This window comes from Mustela nigripes, chromosome 1 (assembly GCF_022355385.1).
Source record: "Mustela nigripes isolate SB6536 chromosome 1, MUSNIG.SB6536, whole genome shotgun sequence".
In the NCBI taxonomy this organism is placed as follows: Eukaryota; Metazoa; Chordata; class Mammalia; order Carnivora; family Mustelidae; genus Mustela; species Mustela nigripes.
The window spans coordinates 172,137,282-172,142,556 of NC_081557.1; positions in this window are offsets into that span (position 1 = coordinate 172,137,282).

Below are 5,275 nucleotides of genomic sequence, written 5' to 3' on the forward strand. Positions count from 1 at the left end.
AGAGAGAGAGAGAGGGAAGCAGGCTCCCTGCTGAGCAGAGAGCCCGATGAACTCTGGTTGACTTTTTGTCTCTCTTTCTTCTAGTTGCTTTTCCATGAGGTTGAAGGGAGATTGAAGGGAGATGGAAACCAGTCTTCTCTGAGATCATCATCGTCCTCTCATGGGCTTCCCCTTAATTTTCTCTTTGGAATCTACGGCTTCCAGAATTCTGGAGACTTAAAGTCTGGGGGTGTTTCTTTTCTCTTTTTTTTAAAAAGATTTATTTATTTGAGAGATAAAGAGAGAGAGGAGCAGGGAGAAACAGAGGGAGAGGTAGAGAGAATCTCAAGCTAACTCCCCACTGAGTGTGAAGCCTGATGTGGGGCTCGTTCTCACGACCCTGAGATCATTACCTGAGCTGAAATCACGAGTCAGACCCATAACTGACCGAGCCACCCGGGTGCCCCTGGGGATGTTTCTTATTGTAGACAAATTTGGCTCTCTCTCTTTTGGTGAATTCTTTTTTTCCTTTCTTTTCTCTTGAGGTATAATTTATACCCAGTGAAGTGTACAAATCTTAAGTGAACAACTTGAAAATTTTTTGCCTATATGTCCCCATGTATTCATGACCCAGATCAAAACATACACATTTCCTTGACTCTGGAAATTTTCTATTACCCCTTCTCAGTCAATATCTACTCCGCCTGGAAGCCATTATTTTGACTTCTACCATCTCTTTGGTAGACTCTGGTATTCTGTGGGCATACTCTTCTGACACCTGATGAAGTAAGCTTGTCCTGACTCTTCTCTTGCTCTGTGGAGGAAGAAATGAGTCTCTGGCCATTGTGGGGAAACCTTAGTTTTCCTGTTCTATCTTTCTGTACTTTTGTGCTACTGTTTGTTGTGGTTGTTGTTGTTGTTGGATGAGCTTTTTCATCTGGATTTGAAAAGTGCAACAGTCAGGTGTTTAGGGAATAAGGGCCAAAGGAGGTCATTTGGCCTGCTTTGGTTCTAAGCCTTCAGCTGCTTTTAACTGAGCAAGTGATATTACTCAAGTAGTCCATCTAATGCATAAATAAATAAGATGCTTTTAATGTTCTCCATAGTTTATGTTCTTCCACTCAAAAGCACTGTGTCTGCTATAGCCTATGGCTGGCAGCAATCATGTGGGTTTAGGTTGTAGCATACATCTATAATATGTACTTTGGCTTAAGGAATGCCATTGATGGTATGTGGTTGTTGAGATTTAAACGTAGGTTTCTCATTTTGTTCTGGAGACTTCCATAATGTTTTCTAAATTCAGTGGGTAAAAGGCTGGTTTTGTGGACATTTGTAAGCAGGGGACACATGAGACCATGGTGTTGGGAGCAATCCAGGTTTGAAGGTGCTAAAGTTGGTACTACCCCAATGTAACCCAGTTTAAAAAAAATAGAAGCTCGTGCAAGCGGTTAAGAAGGGATAAAGCTCATCCTAGGCACTTTGGTCCTAAAGGGCCACAGAAAAAGAATAATTTGGGGAAGGAAGACAATTGTTATCTATTCTGAAATTTTATGTGGAAAATTGAAGGAGAGATCTATGCGTGGCTGGGGCTATTAAATTATATCTGGAATAAGAATAGACTTGTTAGTAGGAGGAGCTTCCTCATCTCAAATTTATAGGGTGGTGGCCAAGTTGAAGGATTTCACATGGCTTCATTGGCATTTCAAGCTTATGTTCTCATGTGATCTATGCTGTGTGACCCTTCTGGTGAATTTGGTTGGAAAATTTAACATAACTTAATTAGATTGTTCTGAGTAGCCAGCACAAGTTTTGTCTTCTCTGGTGTATGTAGGTTGTTTCCCAGTGACACCTATGTCTATGGACAGGATATTTAGTTAGGCAGACTTTACTTTCTGCAGGTGTAGACTTTAATCTGGGGGTAGGGAAGGTCCAAATACTGGAACGGGAAGGCCTTTATTCTGTGGGTTGCCTTTCATCCTAGAAGCTCTGCTTTTCTCCAGCAAATTAGTATAATTATTTTTCAAAATATCCTCAAAATTTTTTTCCTATCGGTAAAATGCTGGTGCTCATATGAATAGAGGTAGGGATATGCCAAGATGGAAAGGGCAGGTTATGAGTTACTGACGGGGGCATCTTTTCTGTGCTCAAAATTGTACTTACATCCCTTGCTTTTACCATTTCCCCCGACTCCAGTCCACTTCAGACTTGTATATTCAGAGTCTGAGAAGTCAAGTGTTCTTTCTTGTTGAAATCCCTTCCATTTCTCATGCAAGACCTTCCTATGCTTGTCTTCTTTCTGGTCTCTGGAAATGTGTGAGTTCTTACATTTCCTAATGACTCCTCTTTCTCTTTTGTTATCTGCTATCTTGAACCAAAGGCTGTCAGGTATAATTCTGGATGTCAGTCGAATTAGTATAGACAGTTATATATGGTGTGATTTTAAGATTAAATTAATAGCCCAAATCTGGGGGTGCCTGGGTGCCTCAGTTGATTAAGTGTCTGTCTTCAGCTCGGGTCATGATCCTGGAGTCCTTGAATCAGGCCCCACATGGGGCTCCCTGCTCAGCGGGGAGTCTGCTTCTCCCTCTCCCTCTGCCCCTCCCCTTGCTCCTGCTCTCTATCTCTATCGATCCCTCTCTCCTACTCAAATAAATAAATAAAATCCTTAAAGAAAACATCCCGTTCTGGATTACTTCAGATGCTTCTAGATTAAGAGCAGAAATATTCACAAGGTATTGAAGGACAGATACTTGGGAACATTGACAATTTCCTGACAACACATTCTGATAATTTGTCCCTGTGAATTGACCGTTGAATTGCTATTGAGTTTGTAAGGTTGATAGGTTAAAAAAAACAAAATACTAGTGAATGTTGGCTTTGGAGAAGATTACAGTTCCTCGTCCAAATAATCCCATCTGTGGCACAGACTTTTATTTGCCTTACTAAATCAAATTTCCCTTTCTTCCTTAATTGTGTGTATACACACACACACACACACACACACACACACAGCACATCCTCCTTGTTTTTGGTGTGGTAATGCTTTCAGCTACATTTCTAGGCTTCTCTTACAGGTAGTTCTAGCAAATAAGAGTTCTAGCAAATAAGATGGAAGCAGAAGTGATGGGAGGAAAGTGTTCTTAGAAGCTTATTGAAGGGGGCTGAATCTGCTGACATAATCTCTTTTTGCCTTCTACTTCTTCCTGTCTGAGAGGAATTCCAAGATTCCAGGAACTCATAGTGCAGCCTAGAAGGAGCTCTGGGTTTTAGGTGAACAAGTCCCTTATGGAGGTGTGAAGTCAGAAGAGAGCCCAAGTGGGTGGGACTCCTTTAAACTAGTACCCCTTAAAAAACTAGTACCCTTTACTAGCAGGGGTACTAGTTTAGACCTCTTTCTGATTTTATTTTCTATGCATAGATAGATATTTTGGTTAATTCCAGTAATTCATTTCTGAAATCAGCCTTTATGTTACAAGAACATTAACAGGAAGCTTATTTCATAGTATTTTAAATTAAAAAAAAATACACTGTGCTCCCAACAAGTTGGAAACTTGTGTGTACAAATACCAGCACGTAGATATTTATAGGAGCTTTATTCCTAATTGCTAAAACTTGGAAGCAACCAAGATGCCCTTTAGTAGGTGAATGGACAAATAAATGGTAGGATATCCAGACAATGACATATTAGTTAGCACTAAAAAGAATGAGCTTTCAAGTCATGAAGAGACATGGAGGAAACTAAAACGCATTTTACTAAGTGCAGGAAGTCAATCAGAGAAGGTACCTGTATGAGTCCAACTCTAACACATTCTGGAAAAGGCAAAACTATGGAGACTATTAAAAGATCAGGGGTTACCAGGGCTAAGGAGGAAGGAGGGATGGATAGAAGGAGCACAGAGGGCTTCTCGGACAGTGCTTTGTAGGATGGTAAATATGTGTCATTCCACATTTGTCAAAGTCCATAGAATGTTACACACCAGGAGTGAACCCAAATGCAAACTGTAGACTTCGAGTGAGTAAAAGAACATGTGATACATTTTGAAAAAAATACATGATGTAAAAATATATGATATAAGTATCATGTAATAATATACAACATGCATATGATCCATATATGCATCTCCCCTGTCATTTTCCTCAACAGCTTTACCTTCGAGGTCAGAATGAAGAAAATAAATAAGAGCAGTCTTGGTCCTCCAAGGGAATGGAGCAAATTTCTCACTGGCTCTCTCTGGGACTGTCTGTGGGTATTCACTTCTCCCAAGACCTGTATAACCAAGTCTAACACCCCCGGGCCTTGCTGTCCTCTGCCCGGGCAAAGTACACTGAGCCATTTACAAAGTGATTTGTTGGGCTGATTCTTTGAGTCACACTCAGCACCAGTGTGCGGTCCTGAAGAGAACTTGGGGCAGGACCGGCTGGCACTGCCGGAAAAGCCAATCTCATTCATTAACTCTGTGCATATTAAATGCATCTGTGCATGTCAGAAACAGAAGACAGGGCTGGAAGAGGGTGAATACAAATCAGGCATCTGAGACTGGAAAGATTACTTTTTGGAAAAAGAGTCACAAAATTTACAACTGGAATTAAAATATATTTGCAAAGATTCTTAAATGGCACATAAGATTTGACATTAATCTGGATTTAAAAATCTTTGAAGGGGTGTCTGGGTGGCCCAGCTGGCTAAGCGTCTGCCTTTGGCTCAGGTCGTGAACCCAGGGTCCTTGGATCAAGCCTCACATCAGACTCCTTGCCAAGTGGGGAACATGCTTCCCCCTCTCCCTCTCCCTCTGCCTGCCACTCCCCTTGCTTGTGCTGTCTCTCTCTGTCAAATAAATAAATAAATAAATAAAATCTTAAATATAAATGAATAAATGAATAAACCTTTGAAAATATACTGGGCATAAGATATTAGCAACTTATTAAGTTTCTCACCAATTTTTTAAGAAAAATTTCTAACGCAGACATGCTATTCATGACAATTTTTTAGAAAACTTGTATTAAAACGTTCAGTATTTCTCTCCTCAGATACTGTCAGTCAAGTTCAGAAGTCCTCAACCTGAACTTTGTCTTAAAGCTGTTTTTGGTTGGGGTGCCTGGGTGGCTCAGTGGGTTGAGCCTCTGCCTTCAGCTCAGGTCATGATCCCAGGGTCCTGGGATCGAGCCCCACATCGGGCTCTCTGCCCAACAGGGAGCCTGCTTCCTCCTCTCTCTCTGCCTGCCTCTCTGCCTACTTGTGATCTCTGTCTGTCAAATAAATAAATAAATAAAATCTTCAAAAAAAAAAAAAAGCTGT